Consider the following 19,931-nt stretch of genomic DNA (forward strand, 5'->3'; position numbering starts at 1 on the left):
CGATTGAGAACAGCAGCGGCAATGGAAATCCAAGAAACTGCAGCTTCCAAACTTCCAACAATTTTATTTGGCAGCAACAATTTTATTTAGCGGCAGCGACGACGAATTAAATCGGCAGCAACAAATCACTTTAATGTTTAAAAAAAAGGGGGCCGGCGCGATTTATTTGATTAATTTGTTTGTTTCACCAAAAAAAATAACAACTCGAGTTCCTCTGCTAATCACGTCGGGGTCACCATGAAAAATTTAATACTATTTTGTATTACAACGCGAAAACTTGTGATTGCAGGGAAATTTGATATTTTATTTTAGCGACGACGAAAGGGAGTTTGCGCAATGAGATTCATATGACAACTAACTCTTTAATTTCAATATATAAACGCTTAAGCCTAACTTAACGAAAGGGGCGAGAGACGCTCCCGCCTTACACTATTCAACAAAGTTCATTATAAAACTGCAGACATCTTGGGAAGCTTTTAAGGGAACGCTGTTGCAACTGCCCAAGATCGAGGTATCGCGATTCGTTCATACAGACGCCAAAGTCCCGGCAGAAATACATGGTTTCGCTGACGCTTCCATGCGAGCATATGGAGCGTGCATCTACGTTCGCACTAGTACCGCTGAAGGATTAAAAGTATCTTTATTGACAGCAAAATCCAAAGTAGCTCCCCTCAAGACGAAAACTTTGCCCCGCCTTGAGTTGTGCGCAGCTCACCTTCTTGCGGATCTTTATAATCGTGTAAGACCATTGCTTAATTTTCCGATCACAAAGGTGTTCCTATGGACGGACTCGGAGATCACTCTGCATTGGATTAAAACGCATCCGTCGTCGTTGTCGGTTTTCGTCTCAAACCGAGTTGCAGAGATCCAAGAGTGGTCGGAAAAAGCAATTTGGCGACATGTCCCCACGAAAGTAAACCCAGCGGACATCGTGTCACGGGGATGTGACGTTGAGGAACTCACAGCTTCCATTTGGTTCGCTGGGCCGTCGTTTTTGCTCGATGCAGAAAAAGATTGGCCTGTGAATCGACACTTCGAAGTACCTGCTGATGTCGTGTCGATGGAATTACGCAAAGCAGCTTTGGCGCTTGTGGTTATCCCTGAGCCTAATTGTGTGCTTCAGAAAATAGAATCCTTTTCGTCGCACATAAGGCTTTTAAGGGTTTTCGTGTGGGTCTTTCGGTTTATTCAAAGATGCAAAAAAGTGTCGCAGCCTTTTGAAAAAAGTATTACTCCAAGAGAACTGAATTTTGCGTTCGAGAAAATAGTGGAAGTGATCCAATCACACGAGTTCAGTGACGACATAGGCAAAATTCGGAAAAATAAACCGGTAGCAACGAATATTCAAAAACTAAGCCCTTTTCTTCAGGAGAAAAAACTAGATTGGTGTTCCTCGACATTGCTGCGAGTTGGGGGTCAGTAGGGTGGATTTGTATGTTCTGGCTCACTTTCGCTTTTTTCTGGGTTTGTTCTGGCTCACTTGGGTCGGCCGGCCGGCGCTTATCTGGTTGGGGCGGAAGTGGCTCGAGCGAGGCTGGGTGTTATCGCGTTCACTCCCCCGCCCTCTCCCCGCCCTCTCCTCAGCCTCTCCTCAGCCTCTCCTGTCGTTCTACAAGTCTTAAATCCATCGACGAGTCGCACTGAAAATCTAAATGAAATAATCAATAAGTTAAATGACTATATAAAAAGTGAAATGAGTGAGTTTCAAGAACGAGACAGTGGTTGGTCCCTAATTGAAATAGTACATTTAGAAGTAAATATAAATAAATATCAACTCATAAAAGGCTCGAATTACATTGGCTTACCGAGAGAAATATTAAACAGGAAAGCCTGCATCAATGTGAAAAATAAAGACGAATATTGTTTTAAATGGGCCTTAATATCGGCTTTTATAAAACTTCGCAAAAACAATAGTCGACCAAATCAATATAAACGTAAAGGCATTTACAACATTCACGCAGATATAATAAATATAAATAATAAATCGTTTAACTTTAGTGGGCTAAAATTTCCCACACCGGTCGACAGCATAAAAGTTTTTGAAGAAAATAATCCTGAACTTAGTATAACTGTGTTGGGTGTAGACAGCGATGGAAAGACAATCATCGGTCCATATTATTTAACTAATAATAAAACTAGCAACGTCACACACACTATATACCTATTACTTCTCGAGAAGGATGATAAATATCACTATGTTTGGATTAAAAATATTTCCAAGTAAGTATTAAAGTATAAACTTAATAAAATTTTATTATAACTATTTCTTTTATTTTCCATTAGATTACTTCGCAAACAAATAACGAAAAGTACTAAGAAGATTTCTCTATGCAATGGCTGTTTTCAACATTTCGATGATGACGATAAACTGGAACGACATACTATGGAGTGTAATAGAATTATAACTGAGATGCCCTCAAATGATATGACGATTTTAAGATTTAAGAATTTTAAAAATCAATTAGAAGTTCCTTTTGTAGCATATGCTGACTTTGAGTGTATTTTAGAAGGGATGAACTTGAAAACTTCAGATAACATAAATCTAATTCAAAAGCATATACCGTATGCATATAGTTATTATATAAAGTGTTCATTTGACGATAGTTTGGATATATATAGAATATATCATGGTGAAGATTGTGCAGCACATTTTGTTGAGAGTATATATAAAGATTGTTTAATGCTATATCAAAATCACTTAAATGTAACTATATCGTTATATCCGCTATCAATGGAGCAACAAAGAATAATTGACTTAGAACAAAATTGTAGTATATGTGGTAATTTATTCACTAATCAATCTAAAAGAGTAGTAGATCATTGTCACTTAACAGGAAAATTTAGAGGTGTAGCGCATAATAATTGTAATTTAAACTTTAAAATAGCAAAATTTTTCCCAATATTTTTCCATAATCTTTCGGCCTACGATGCGCATTTATTTGTGAAAGAATTAATGAAAATTCCTGGTGAAATTTCTATAATTCCGCTAAACAAAGAGTTTTATATATCTATCTCAAAGAAAATTTTTATAAATTCGAAGGAAAGGTTAGAACTTCAATTTTTAGATTCATTTAGATTTATGTCTTCCAGTTTAGATAGCTTAGCCAGTTATTTAAAAGAAGAAAATCTAACCACAATAAAATCCTTTTTTACAGACTCGAACAAATTTCAAATGGTTAAACGTAAAGGTATATTTCCGTATAGCTATTTAAATTCAGTTGAACGCTTGTCAGATACACAATTACCGTCACGCGAAAATTTTTATAATCAATTAACTGATAGACACTGTTCTGAAGAGAGTTATCAGCACGCACAAAACGTTTGGAATACCTTTGAGTGCACAAATTTATTAGATTATTTATTGTTATATTTGAAGATAGATGTGCTGTTGCTATGCGATGTATTTGAGAATTTTAGAAAAGTATGTCAAAAAATCTATAATTTAGATCCTTGTCAATATTATACAACTCCTGGTCTGTCGTGGGATGCTATGTTGAAGACAACTAAGATTGAATTAGAACTACTCACAGATATTGATATGTATAATTTTATAATGAAAGGTATTAGAGGAGGTCTTGTTCAATGTAGTAAACGGCATTCTATTGCAAATAACAAATATTTAAAAAACGAATACGACTGTGAGAAAGAGTCAAATTATATTATATACTTAGATGTTAATAATTTATATGGATATGCTATGTCGCAAGCTATTCCGTATAAAAATTTTAAATGGTTAGAAAAAACAGAAGACGGAAATTTTGAAAATTTTGATTTAAACACATGCGTTGATGATCAATCAATTGGTTATATTTTAGAGGTAGATTTAGAATACAGCGAAAACTTACACAGCCAGCACAATGATTTACCATTTTGCCCACAAAACAAAAAGAATGAAAATATGCTACAACCAAAAATGATTGCAGACTTGACAAACAAATATAATTATATAATTCACTATAGAAATTTACAGCAATGTCTTCGACATGGGTTGATTTTAAAGAAAATTCATCGAATATTACAATTTGATCAATCTGCTTGGCTTCAAAAATATATTGATTGCAATAATCATCACAGAACATTGGCAGTTAATGATTTTGAAAAGAATTTTTTCAAACTGCTAAACAATGCAGTCTATGGTAAGACTATGGAGAATGTTGATAAGAGAAAAGAAATTAAATTAGTATCCAGTTGGGAGAGTAATGGGAAAAGATTGGGAGCTAGGGCACTTATCTCAAAATTTAATTTTAAGAATATATTACAACTTAACAATAATTTGTTCGCAATTCAATTGAAAAAAGCGCATGTTATCTATGATAAGCCTGTCTATATTGGCTTTACCGTTCTAGAGCTATCCAAATTTAAAATGTATAATTTTCACTATGACTATATGAAGCCTAAATATCAGGACAATATCAATTTAATGTATATGGATACTGATTCTTTTATCTATGATATTAAGACCATAGATTTTTATGATGACATTCGTTTAGAAATTGATGAGCATTTCGATACTTCAGAATATGATAAAGATAATGTTTTTAATTTACCATTGATAAACAAAAAAAAATTAGGTATGATGAAAGATGAGTGCAAGGGAGATATAATTAAAGAATTTATTGGACTCAGAGCTAAAATGTATTCAATACAAATCTCTAAAATAAATAAAGATGAAACAACAGAGATCAAAAAAATTAAAGGAGTAAAGGCGAGTGTAACGTCTAAATTAACTATTAACGATTTTCGAGATTGTTTGTATAAAAAAATAAAGCAAGTTGGAACAATGTACTTATTTAAATCTAAATTACATCAAATTTATACACAAGAGTATACAAAAGTCACCTTAAACTATTTAGATGATAAGCGCTATGTAAAAGAGAATAATATAGACACCCTTGCATGGGGGCATAAAGACATAGACCACTAAGTTAAACCAAAAATAAAAATATTATATTTTCTTTTTTTTGATATATATTACATTTTATTTTTTCGAAATAAAAATTTTAAACATAAATGACCACAGTTATATGTATTGAATTTTTGATCATTTCTATAATTATATTCAATGGGTGGTTTTAAATAATTTACAATTTCAATGGGCGGTTGCAAATCACCAAAACTATCATAGTATTCTTTATAATTTCTCTTCTTGAAATATGCTACCCAATGCGTGCCACTACCGCTTTCGTTATCTAAATTTATTATCCCACATTCGTTGGTCAATGGTTTCTTGGGGAGACGATCACGCATAAAAACACCACGAAAGTGTTGAAAATGTTTTTTACCAAAATCAATTAAATCAATATCGGTAAGTGCTTGTTTGGGTAGCATATCTATTAGTTTTTTGGTGAATAGGGCTTATAAAATAGTCCATAGCCTTTCTTGTATGGTTTGAGGAAAAGTCCTTTTCCCATCGCAATTGATTCCATGTAGCGGTTATGACGTGTCGCTTCGGCTAATTGTTCTTTACCATTTTTGACATCGTTTATTGCCTTGACAACAGCAGATCCACCACTAGCAAGACCACCAAGTGCACCAAGTGCAGTCAATATTGGTATTAATGGTAGGAATCCACCAATTTTTGGTAATGGTATCACCCTCGGAATATTTTTTCGTCGTTGACCGCGAAGAAAACTTGGTGGGATTGATTGTTGTGATATCTGAATTGCTTCATCGATACTCGTAGGATTTCTTCGTTTCAAAATTCGTTTAGTTTGACTCACAATGCTCGCGAATGATTTTTTTTTTGCTTGCCTACGACGTCGACGTTGTTTTTTATTACCACCTGATTTCCTCTTACGTTGACGTCGACGACGAGATTTGTTTTTAGTCATACCTAGACCGAATTTAACTTTTGTTTTCATAGCGTTTGTCACAAACCAAGCAGCAGAGCGTTCTTTTAGACCGCTATCTTTTGCTTTAAAACGTTCCCACGCTCTATCAGCTAATATATCATCAGCCTGATGACGATTTTTCAAGTCTTTGAATTGTGAATATGCAATATCGTGCTCTCGACACGCTGCATCTAGCGGATTAATCCCTTTGTCTCCACGTTTCAAACGTTCTGCAAGTTTTGTGCCTGGTCCACAAAATTGATAACCGGGTAAATGAAGTTCAATTGGAAGATTGGTAATCAAGTTGTTGACGAACCCACTACCAATTCGATACTGATTCGAATTTAATTTATGTTTATAATTTATACGCATTATTTATTGTTTTATTTGAATTAATGTATGAGTGTGTGTGTGTGTTTCTTTAGGTCTATTCTGTTTCGATGACAATCATAAATTAAACAAAAACGAAATATATACTCGAATATTTATAGTATTTTCATTAGTAGTTGTAAAAATTTGCTCAATAAAACAACAACAACAACATCAATAGCAATAACAAAAATGCGATTTATAAAACAAACCAGACAAATTAAGGTTCGCAACGTCGACCAGATTTGTGGCGAGGGGGATAGGAACGGAAAAATTACACATAGTCCATTGCTACCGAATTCGATAAGGGCTCTAATTGTGGGACCATCCAATTGCGGAAAGACGAATGTAATGATAAGTTTAATCGAAAGTCCCAATGGACTTAAATTTCGAAATATATACATTTATTCAAAATCGTTGTATCAGCCCAAGTATCAATATTTAATGAAATTGATTAAACCAATTAAGGGGATAAACATGTTCACGTTTTCAGACAAGGAAAAAGTCGTCAGTCCAGAAAGAGCTAGACCACACTCAATAATGATATTTGATGACGTAATCTGTGACAAGCAAACAGCAATAAGAGATTATTTCTGTATGGGGCGTCATAAACACATAGACTCCTTCTATCTATGTCAAACCTATACGAAAATACCGAAACATTTAATACGTGACAACGCTAATTTGTTAATAATTTTTAAACAAGATGAAATGAATATTAAACATATTTACAATGATCATGTTATAGGCGATATGTCTTTTAAACAATTTTTAAAAATTTGTGAGGAATGTTGGAGACAAAAATATGAATTTGTTCTCATAAGTAAAGATAATGATATTGATAAAGGACGATATAGAAAGGGATTCGATAGTTTTATACAGCTATAAATCAAACACACGGCTTTCGATCAGCTCTGGATCAGCTCGGCATCAGCTTTGGATCAGCTTTCGATCAGCTCACGATCAGCTTTGGATCAGCTCCGTATCAGCTATATATATATATATAATATACGATAATTACATATACTCTACTAGTAAATAATTGGATTTTAAACAAACAACAACAACAACAACAACAGCAGCAATGACGAAATCAAAAAATAATAGCAAAGTGCTGGATGATCTGGTTCAAACCAGATTGTTGTTGACGCAGAAATTGAGGAGCATGAAGTCGAATGAAATGGATCGAATGAATATGCTAGAAAATACATTTAAACCAATTACAAAACCTTTGAATGTGATTGCGGAAAATTTTCTAAGAAAGAACAAGAAGGTGGTTAAATACAACGTTGAGAATCCGACTAACCCTAACCCTAACCCTAACCCTAACAATAACAACAACAACAACAACAACACTGGACGTGAACTGGTAAAATATGATGTTCAACAACGAGGTCGTTCAGGAAGACCACAGCAGCAACAACAAGAACAAGAAAAACTAAATGTTGGAATGCTTAAGAAGAAAAGACGATACTCTCCAAAGAGGATTATGAGAAGAAGACTTGATAACGACTGGGATAAACCGAGAAAAGTAAAATCCTATAATGGGAAAAGAAGAAGAAGAAGACCTTATCACCGAAGAAACAGTTGGGGTGAGAATGATGAAGACGAAATGGTGGTTGATAGTTCGCAACGAACGAGTTTTCCAATAAGCAACAGCAACCCACCCGACTTGTTAGATACTTCCGAAGATATCCTTGCAAACTATTCCTCGTTTTTAGATAGCCAAAGAGCAAAATACACTAATTTATTAATTCCTACACACAACGCTCAAAACGGTGATGACGATGATAATGCAGTAGTTAGTAGTACATCTGCTGCTGCTGCTGCTCTCCCTCTCCCTCCTGCTCCCCCTGCCCTCCCAGCACCACCTGTCCTCACAGTACTACCTGCCCTCCCAGCACCCCCTACTGCTACAGTTGATGTTTATGCTAAGGATGGTGATAATGGTGATGATGATGATGATGATGATGATGATGATGATGTCCATAATGATGAGGAAATGGAATTAAGTCCTTTTAAAAATCTCAAACGTAATCTGAACATTGAGAATTTACCTTCACCACCAGTCAAGCCTAATAAAACAAAGAAAGTTAGATTACCTTTTTTTATGCAGCCAAGAGAATCAATGCTTGAAAAAAGTCAATTGATTAATGGACCCAAATATCATAGATTTAAAAAGACCCCAATGAGAAATATAAATTTTTCACCAAATCTACAAAAACGAAATGCTTTCACAGAAAATTTATCTCTGGCCCATCCTTCTTCCAATAAGAAATTAAGATTAAAATTAACAGAAAGAGAATCTGTATTGGGAAAAAGTTTTTTGATAAATGGACCCAGATATACAAGATATAATCTAACAAAACCACTACAAAAAAAAAAAAGAGTCAAAATCACCGTTTTTGCGTAATATTGAGCTTTTAAAAAGTCAAAAACAATTGGACATGTTGTATGGTCTGAATATAAAAGAAAATGGTGATTGGTATTTTGCTAATAGTAAATTGAAATATAATAATAATACTATTATTATTGATAAGGTAAAATGGAAATTGACTCCTGGTCTATTTAAATTGCTATTTCACACGAAGCCCGCGCATTATTCAAATCTGGATTTGAAAAATTATCGAGATATTTTGTTAAGAACAAACGCACACAAACGACAATATCAGAATAATTCACAAGTTAAGGGGACTAAATCCTTTAAATACCAACATATTATAAAAAATCTATTCAAACCGAAAACTGGACTTATTGGTAAAGGTTTGACTGTAGCAGGAATAACAACAACAACAAAATCTTACTCAAAGGAGGATAGAGGATATAAGTATTGGGATGATCCGAATGAATTAATTGAAAGATTGCGTTTACTATTAGCATCCGAGAGTGCTGGAAATACCAATCACAAAAACGAAATTATATCTATTATAGAGGAGCTTAGAGAGGCAAATATAATAAAATGATAAACAAATTTGGTGAAAGCTCGAATTCCACATCGGATGCGTGCGGAGTAGGAGGAGGAGCAAAAGGAGGAAGCGCATCAAGTATAAAAAAATATATCTTAAATCGACAAGAGAAAACGGATATTGATTTAAAGACTATGAGACAGAGTATAAATGTTACGACAAGCAAAATAATTACATTAGAAGAAAGCCTTAAATCAGACGTTGCTGAAAGTGCGAATTTTATGCAAACAGCCCTCGAGGACTACTCTAAAGTTATTCACGCTAAGTATATAGCGAAAATAGAAGAAAATATTAACCAACTTCAAGAAGTTCTCTTTAAATTAATCTCTACACACCTACCCAAGGAAGACGTATCTAAAATAAGAGTTAGATTCCCCACTGTTATTAAATATTTAGATGATACACACGATGAATGACAACAACAGCAACTTGAATACAGATAAAAGACAACTCACCGAAGAGTTGCATAGACAAGGACGAAAAAATTTTATCAGACGACGTGTGATAATGAAAGGGATAGATGACTTATGGCAAGCCGATTTAGTTGAAATGATACCCTATCAATTATATAATAAGGGATATCGTTATCTTTTAACTGTTATTGACACGTTTTCAAAGCAAGCATGGGGTGTCGCTATTAAAGACAAAACTGGAGCCAGCGTTACAGCAAGTATGAAAAGCATTTTCGATGAGGCACAAAGAAAACCGAAAAATTTACAAACAGATGATGGTAAAGAATTTTTCAATAAGACATTTCAAAATCTAATGAAATTAAATCATATTAATCACTATTCGACGTATAGTATTTTAAAAGCCAGTATCGTTGAACGATTTAATAGAACCATCAAAGGTATGATGTGGAAAGAGTTCAGCTTTCAAGGTAGCTTTAAATGGCTTAATATCTATAAGAAATTGATTACCAAATATAATAACACATACCACAAAACAATTATGATGGCGCCAAATAATGTGAGTTTTCTAAATGAAGCATTACTCCTCGATACCGTTTACAACCACCTAAAAATCACCCATAGACCAAAATTCAAAGTTGACGATTATGTACGAATAAGTAAATATAAACATGTGTTTGAAAAAGGTTACACTCCAAACTGGACAACTGAGATATTTCAAATCAAACGGATACAAAATACCAATCCCATTACATATATATTGAAAGATTATCAAGGAAATGATATTAAGGGAGGATTTTATGAATATGAGCTGATGAAAACTAAATTTCCCAATACATATTTAGTGGAGAAGGTTATTAGACGTCGAAATGGTAGAGCATTCGTTAAATGGCTAGGATTCTCATCAGAGCATAATTCCTGGATTGATATTTAAACCTATATATGTGTGTGTGTAAAGTCAATTAAGATTTCATTCCCTTGCGAACCGTTAAGATGTCGATAACATTAACACTAACAGGCAATGAGTCAGTACTTGTTGCAGATTATTTTCCTCCAATTGAACTTGATCAAAACTATCAGTGTGCCCTAATCAGTTTAGACACTTATCATTCGATTCCAAACGTTGACGTAGGAAATAATTTATTTCATATTGGTGAACATACGATAAAAATCCCTGTAGGTTCATATGAAATCAGTGATATTAATGAGGTTTTAACACGAAAATATGGAAAGTTAACGCATACTGAGTCCGAAGGAAGTCCTAAATTTTATCTAGCTCCAAACTATAATACTTTACAATCGGAAATTTTCTCCGAAACTGATGAAATATATTTCAATAAGGAAAAGTCAATCGGCTCTCTATTAGGATTCAGTGCGAATGCATTAGCCGCTAATATATTACATACTTCTGATAAGTCAATTGATATCACAAAAATCAATAGCATTTGCGTGCATTGTAATATTATAAATGGAGCGTATATAAACAACGAAACATCTCACACACTACATCAGTTTGCAATTGTCGTTAGTCCTGGTTATAAAATAACTGAGGTACCACAAAACGTTATATATCTACCAGTAAACACAAAAGAAATACATTCGATAACTTTAAAAATCTGTGACCAAGACGGTAATCTGATTAATTTTCGCGGTGAGAGAATTACAATAAGATTGCATTTAAAACCAATATAAACAAAATGATTATATACAACAACAACAACAACAACAACAGCGTCTATAAAAGGGCATTATCAGTTAATTCTCCCTCACTCGCTCTATCAACGTTGAGCAGATTAGCTACTCGTGAGCAACGTCGACGACAACAGCAGCAGCAGCAGCAGCAGCAGCAACAACAAATCCCATTAACGGAGTGCAATAAAAAATTTCTATTAAGCTTAGGCTTCAAATTAAAACAAAAATGACGCATATAATTAACGTGCTCGAGAAACCGACTATTGATAATTCAATAATAAAGAAAGATTATCATAGTTATTCACCCTATTTACGTTCGTTTGAGAACAATGATGAAATTCGGATTTCCATACAAAATCAAGATTTGTATGTGTTGCCAAGCGAAAGTTTTCTGCATATTCAAGGGTATATCACAAAAAGTGATGATAGTGTAATATCACCAACCACAGTAGCTTTATTGAATAATTGTATGGGATATATATTTAGTGAAATACGATATGAACTGAATGGCATTGAAATTGATCGAACACGGCATTTGGGTGTAACAACTGATTTAAAAAATTATCTATCAATTAAAAAAAATCAAGAACATTTGCTTGAAAATTCTGGATGGGACATCAATGGAAATTTAAAACTTGAAAAAGGAAACTTTAATTTTTGCTTACCGTTGAATTTGTTACTTGGATTTGCTGAAGACTACAACAAAATAGTGCTTAATGGTAAACATGAGCTAATTCTATTAAGAGGAAAAGATAACGAAGGTGTTTATAAAAGCAATGATATGACTCTATCAATGTCGCAATTGAAAATGACGATTTCGAACATTGTTTGGAAAATGCCGCATGTACAATTGTCCGATGCCTATAAATTGTATATGTTTAATGTGATAAACAAACAAACACCATTAGTGATGCCCTTCAGGAGTTGGGATATATATTATAACCCAGTAGTTCCAGAGACTACTACATTTATTTGGAGCGTCAAATTGGCAGCTGAGACCGAACGCCCCCGCTATGTTATTATCGCATTTAAAAAAAATAAGAAGTATATTCATTGTGATTTAGTCGATGTGAAAGTATATCTAAATTCTGAAGTATATCCGTATGACGGATTAAATCAAAATTTTATTTTAAATAGATATGCACTGTTATATGATATGTATATCAATTTTCAAAAAAGTTACTACGGGTGTGAGCCACAACCGTTATTATCGTTAGAAAATTATAAAAATAAAGCTCCCATGATTGTCTTAGATGTGACACATCAAAATGAATCACTAAAAAGTGGTCCCATTGATATACGAATTGAGATTAAAACACAAATTAATATCCCCGTCGCAATACTGTCTCATAATTCACGATAAATTATTTGAATATACACCGCTATCAAACGAGGTTAGAAAAATATTATAAATTTATAGTATATAGAAATATTTTTCTATTCCGTTCTCTGCGAGAATGCAAGCAAGCAAGCAAGCAAGCAATCAAGTAAAGCAAGCATTAGTAGGAAGTCGAATCGCAAGCTAGAAACTACAAAAACGGGAATAAAAAATAATAAAAATGTTGCGAATAATATTCGCAGCAAGTATTTTACTATTCAGTTGTAATTCGGGAGGAAATTGTGAGCCTATTCCGAATCCTGCAATTACTTCTGTTTTGAGTATCAACAATAATAATATCAAAACAAATACAAAAAGTGTGGAATTTAATATAACATTATCGACCAACGATGTGTTAAGAGTAAACCTTTCATTCGAGTTAATGAGTCAACCATCACCGTTGGGAGCATCAGCACCATCTCCACTAACAACCACAACAATAAAAACTAGTGAGTGGGTGGAATTGACAACGCCCACAACAACAACAACAACAACAGCAGCAGCAGCAGCAGCAGCAGTACCAGTAAACGATCAGGACTATGATGATGAAGGTGGCGATGATGCTGATGATATTAAAGTTACGGTGGAAGAGGTAGTCGAATTGTTTCAAAAAACTCTAATAGAAAAGGAGAAAAATATTGGAGGAGTGCTGAATGCAACAGCACCATTCTACAGGCATTTTAATCTCCAATACAAAGATTCGGTTATATCAATTCGTTGTCTATATAAAAGTAATTTTGAGAAGAAAACATTAATTATAAAATGCACACAATATATTGAGACAACACTGGTGGAACGTTATTTGGCAAACGGAGAGATTGAACAAATATATGTTCAAAAAAATCCTGACGCTCTGAAGGACGTTATCCTCAACGAAGACATCACCAAGTATGTGCAAACTGAGCATATGACAATCACTTAAAGGAAAGGGCGAGCGCTAGAGGTCGATGGGGGCAACAGACGTAACCAATCGCCGATAATCAGCAGAAAGCCGGAGCCCGAGAGACTAGACAAATAAAAAAACTTTTTTAATCTTTTTTCTATATATATATATTCATGCGCTTACTTAAGCACAATTCTATATATAAAAACTAGTGTTACTAAGCTATCGACTACACATATATGGAGCTAATACCCGATTATCAGTAAGGAGCCAGACCCGAAGCCTAAGAGAGAAGCGACAAAAAAAAATGATAACCCTTACACTTATACTTATATATACACACATCATACGTGCATCCAGTGCACTTACTTAATCACAATTTTGTAAAACTAGTCGCTAAGCATTCACCCACGGGGAAAGTATATAATCGCATAATAAAATATCTCAAAAAAAAAAAAAAATGAAAATAACACTATGCAGCATCAAAAATTAACCTCGATGAATGCTATATTTTTGGATTCGTTACGAATTCCCAAGTTAAACTGCGTTTTCCAAAGAGTTCCCCGACGCAAGGATTCTTAGCAAAAGGACCTCAAAGTTCGAAAAATGCTGAAATTGACCAACTTTGCGGAGCTCTCAGAGGCCAATGGATGCATGGCTTGGTTCGAAGTTAAAGTTTTTTAAAAGATACACCCTTTATCTTTCAAACCCCATACATAAAATAATTTTATGATTTTTTTTAAGGCAGAAATAAATTCCAAAAAACATAGTCAAAAAACTGAAAAACATACAGCTGCGGTCAAAATAGTAGCAGTGTTGCCGCCTTGTGTTTTTAAAAGTTTCATGTTGTAATTTTTTCTTATCCAATTAGTCTAATAGTAAAATTATAATCAATACAATATTACCAGGAAAAGATCAATTACAACAACAAACTTTTAAATACACAGGGCGGCAACACTACTACTATTTTGACCGCAGCTGTATACTTTTATGTTTTTTGACTATGTTTTCTAGAATTTGTTTCTGCCTTAAAAAAAATCTTAAAAATTTTTTAAGTATGGGGTTTAAAAGATAAAGGGTGTATCTTTTAAAAAACTTTAACATCGAATCAAACCATGCATCCTTTTGCCTCTGAGAGCTCCGCAAAGTTGGCCAATTTCAGCATTTTTCGAACTTTGAGGTCCTTTTGCTAAGAATCCTTGCGTCGGGGAACTTTTGGAAAACGCAGTTTAACTTGGGAATTCGTAACGAATCCAAAAATATAGCATCCATCGAGGTAAATTTAAAAAGCACTAAAAATGCTGCACAGTGTAATTACGGTTTTGATATTATAATTTGTACTTGGAGTCGCTGTCGGAGGTCGTCTTGGGGTCGTTGTCAAAAAAATTCCCTATCATAGGGAAATCAAATACTCTAGATTTGATCTCGTTGTAAACGAAACATTGACTATCCAAGTGAATTTAATTTTTGAACTTAAGACCGCACTTGTGGAAGTGATTCAAGAGAAGGGGAAAAATCAACATGATAATAGATTTAAACGAAATTCGCCATACGAACGAATGCCGGCTGCTTTCCCCACAATCGATGAGGCAGTTGAAAATTTCCGCCGAGAGTTACTTAAAAAAGAAATGGATATTGGTGGAATAATTGAGTCGCCCACTGTGGTGTGTAGAAATTTCAGATTAAAATACTTGAGAAGCATTTTCAGCGTTCAATGCCGTTATCATAGCGATTTTAAAAATAAAAAATTGCGAATTTATTGTCAGCGCTTTAATGCTGCTACTACTTCTGCAAGCAGAACCAATGTGCGAGCCCCCGTGATGGAGAAAAGTTATATGTTCGAACGAGACTTTAACGGTGATGAAAAGGAGAAGGAGGAGGACGAGGAGGATCACAACCCCACCAGCTTTCAGTTAGTGAACCACATCGGAACGTATAACATCAATGATTACGAGCAGATCTGGCATATGGATATTCAATAAATATACATCAAATATCAATAAATATCAAATACCAAAAACTAAAGAACAGCACAAAAAAAAAACCCAAAAAAAAAAAAAAAAATGACGTTTACAAAAATAATTATTGATTTCATTCAAAAATATCTACATATTCTGTCGCCGGAGGATAAAGAAACTCTCCAAAGTATACATATGCGATTAGAACATATTAAAAATTTGAATATTATCTTTAATCAAGTGGACACTAATAAAGAAGCGAATAAAGAGAATTCCAATTCAAATTATGCTGCTGCTGCTGCTGATGATGATGATGATGATGATGATGATGATGATGATGCTTATAAAAGAGAACAACATTCCAAATACATTCAACAAAAATTGATTGATGAACATGACGCATTACAAATTATGACTTCCTATCAAATTTTGTAAGTATACTACTACTACTATTAACTATCTATAATTATATTCAATATATGCCCTACAATTATTTTATTTGTTGTGTATTTTAGATCGACATCATCGTCCTCGTCGTCGTCGCCGTCCTCATTTTCTAGTATATCTGAATAATAAGTAGGAGGCTTCCTATGAGTGCGTGTGGGTGGATGCATATTAAAAGGAAACAGCTAAAAAAATGATAAAATAAAGTAAGATAGAATGCAAACTGCGCATATAGTATGGATTCAGCTATAAAATTGACTGTATGCTGGCTAGTAGAGTTAGTTTGTTGAAAAATATTCTCGAGTCTCTCTAGCATTTTGAACACAAAAAAAAAAAAAAAAAATGCATTTTTACATATTCCTATTACTGCTAGTATGGGCAGTCGTTGGAATCACTTTAAATCAAACGCCAACAACAACAACACCACCACCACCCCCGACAACAACAACCACCAGCAGCAGCAGCAGCAGCACCAGCGAAGAACTGTCCCCAGTGTCAACAACAACAACAGCAGCAGCAGCAGCAGCAGCAGCAGCAGCATCAGAAGAAGAAGCAGCAGCAGCAACAGCATCCGATGATAAAGCAGACGATGGCGAAGATTCTTCTGAATTTGATATTGATAGCATTTTAAAAACACCACTTGGACCGAAATTTGTCTATCATGTGAACATTACTCTTCTATTATTAGTCTTGCTTTTGTTTGCCTTTCTTGCAATTGCAATATGTCAACTAATCTTTTCTTGTTATCTAGACTGTATCAATGCTGCAATGATGGTCGATACAGATCGCATTAATAATAATAATAATCACGAACTTTCTACTGTTTATTATCCTCACAACGATTAAAAAAAAAAATAAAAAAATTTTAATATTTCATTTTGTGGTGAAATAAAATCATATTTTTTACATTTTGTTGAGCGGGAGGGAGAGCGGGAGGGAGAGCGGGAGGGAGAGCGAGAGGGAGATCGAGAGAGAGAGCGAGAGAGAGAGCGAGAGAGAGAGCGGGAGGGGGCGTTAAATTTAAATCAAATCACAATTATTGCGTAGTTTAAAAATTTTTTTCGAAAAGAAAACCGTTACTTATGGTTTTATCGGGGAAAATTTTTTTATTTTGTTTTTAGCACGCGCATCCGGAAAGTTTCAAAAGTGGGGGAGAGAGCGGGAGGAGGGGTTAAAGTTAAATCAAATCACAATTATTGCGCAGTTTAATAAACATGTTTTTTTTTTATAGTTTTATCACAAATCTGTCAAAATGTTAATTTTTTTTTAACACACGCATCCGGAAAGTTTCAAAAGTGGGGGAGAGAGCGGGAGGAGGGGTTAAAGTTAAATCAAATCACAATTATTGCGCAGTTTAAAATTTTTTGATAAACATATTTTTATAGTTTTATCGCAAATCTGTCAAAATGTCAAATTTTTTTTGAAACACACATCTGGAAAGTTTTAAAAGGGGGTACACACGCGCACACACACACACACACACACACACACTTATTTAGTACTTGCCAATTTAAATCAATCGCATTTTATTTTTTAAGCGTGCAGCTTATCACACACCCACAGCTAGAAATTTAAAGCGCAATTTTTTGTTATCACACTCACACACAGACACACGCAGAACTTGAATTCAGGCAACGCCACCTACTCAAATAGGAAAAAACTTAGTGTGGGAGGTAGAGGAGAAAAATATAAAAAAAAAAGAGTTATTTCCATTGGATACAGTTATCAAGCATCCGGGGTTCATGAACAACACACCAAGAAAACAACAACAAAAAAAAAATCATTGTAGTAGGGAGTGAAATTGCCAATAAATAGAGCCGGACAGTCAAATTCAAAGGCAGTTCATAATTGAATTACATTAGACTACATCTCCAAAGTACGGGAACTATATAACCGAACGTCAGGATCCTAGACTTGAAATCAGTACTAAGCAAAGCAGTAGTAAACATGATTTCGCTAGCCGAGAAAAATATTAAATTCAAGCAAGTGACAGTGGGAAAAGAAGATGAACCTCCAAAGGAGTTAACAGCGAAGGTGGTTCCATGCACTACGTGTAAGGGAGGTGCATATTACCAACTCTTGGACGTTGACGAACAAGACGAATACAACAACAGACGGGAGATCTTAACCCAAGTTCCTGAGGACGTCATTACTGATGATGAAGTAGGTCCACACCATAACCATACCTGCTGCGGCTAGACAAAAAAAATTTTCATGTATTTTTTTTTTTTTGGTTTGTTAATTAAAAAAAAAAAGGAACCTCAAATCCTAAAAAAAAGAAATCTAACATTGGTGGTGATGGTGATAGTGATGGTGTTAGTACTTCTGCTGGTGCTGCTGGTGCTGCTGCTGCTGCTGCTGCTCCTACCGATGTTGACGAGGAAAATCCACGAAACAAAAAGTTGGCTTTAACTTGGATTGATCCGGCTATTAACCATGCTGCTCATGTTAGCTCTGCTAGTGCTGCTGAGAAGGACCTTCAAGAAATAAGGGATGAAATTGAAGAATATCGTAGGGACTACGATGACATACTAACTAATACTGACTTACGGACTTTAAGGACTATAAAGAAAATTTTGACAGTAGGAACAAAACTTACGGTAGGAGAATACAAGGCCTTACATCCAGTCAGGGGGCAATTCATGTGGGCAGCCTTTAATCAAATGCAGCAGTATCGTCATTTGCGTGAAAACTTGGGTAAAAAAAATTCGCGAATCAATTTTTATGAAGACTATGACGAGGATAATAGCTTGATATACAGGCCGAGAAAGGAGATGAATAGTTTTGAGCTTGAAAGTTATATATCTTTAGATGACGTTGAGGACTTAAAAAAGGAAATGGATGAGTTTTTTTATGAGTTTGAGGATATTATGATTGATCTTGATTTTCAGACTTTACGTACTTTGAGGAAATTATTGACAGTAGGATCGACTGTGACAGAAAACGATATTAGGAATTCAGAGAAGATCAGAAAATGCTTTAGGATTGGAGTTTATGTTGTAATGAATCGCTATCACAATATTCCCAGATTTATTCAGTAATAACTCACTGTCAGAATATTCACAGATTTATTAAAACAATAATTATATATATATACACGCATATAATTCTCTGTATATATATCAATAAAAATACTTATTGGAACATTACAAAAACAAAAAAAAACCTCCCAATCTCTTAATATAAAACGTTCTAATTTCAGTAAAAAAAAAAAAAAACAAAAAACAATACCATGTTGGAAAAAAAAAGTATTGTTTCTTTACTAACGTCCTATTGTCGGTATTAATATTTGATAAATAAGGCACTAGAACGTTAGAAAGAAACAATATTTAAGTGACAAGTGTGTGTGTGTGTAAATGTGTAAAGTGAGTTGGAGACTAAATTGTTTTTCTGACTGCAGGTTAAAAGTAGTTGGTTGTTAATATTTACACGCAATTGCTTTCTCCTTGCAGTCAAAAAAAACAAATATATCCTTTACAAGAGTATGTACTCCTGAAAATAAAACCTAATAGAAAATATATTGTTTTTGTGAAATGATCTATAGCCAGATTTATTTATATCTTACATAATATGGCAATATTTCATTGCACATAAATATATATTTATACCCTTCAACTTGAGTGAAAGTGAAGTAAGAAAAAGTATATTGATTTGGTGGATTCGCTGTGAAAGTTCTGTTAATTTAATAGTCCTTTCTTTTCGTATCCATCACATAAATATATTTACAGCTTAAAAAAAAAGAAAAACACGATTAAATGTCAGTTAGATAAAGAGTATGTATATTGATTTCTATTGGTGGCAGACTTTTGCACTATATTTTCACATAGTAGATCAGCCTGCACCCAAAAAAAAAAAATATATAAAGTCATCAATAGGGGGGAGGGGAAAAAAAAAGTGTGTGTAATGTTAAGTTTGTTAAAGAGTAAATTGATTTCTCTGACTAGCAGATTTTTACGCTATGTTTATTATTTTATATAGTGGAATAGTGTGCTATCACAGA

General features: G+C 34.1%; 1 long non-coding RNA gene across 1 annotated transcript; it reads left to right on the top strand.

Moving 5' to 3' along the window:
* Positions 1-2,085: 2,085 nt before the first annotated feature.
* Positions 2,086-2,482, top strand: LOC138913770 (uncharacterized). Its single transcript, XR_011419607.1, has 2 exons — positions 2,086-2,220; positions 2,284-2,482. It is a non-coding gene; the product is annotated as an uncharacterized lncRNA (long non-coding RNA).
* The last annotated feature ends 17,449 nt before the right edge of the window (positions 2,483-19,931 follow it).

Source organism: Drosophila takahashii, chromosome X, assembly GCF_030179915.1.
Source record: "Drosophila takahashii strain IR98-3 E-12201 chromosome X, DtakHiC1v2, whole genome shotgun sequence".
Taxonomy (NCBI): Eukaryota; Metazoa; Arthropoda; class Insecta; order Diptera; family Drosophilidae; genus Drosophila; species Drosophila takahashii.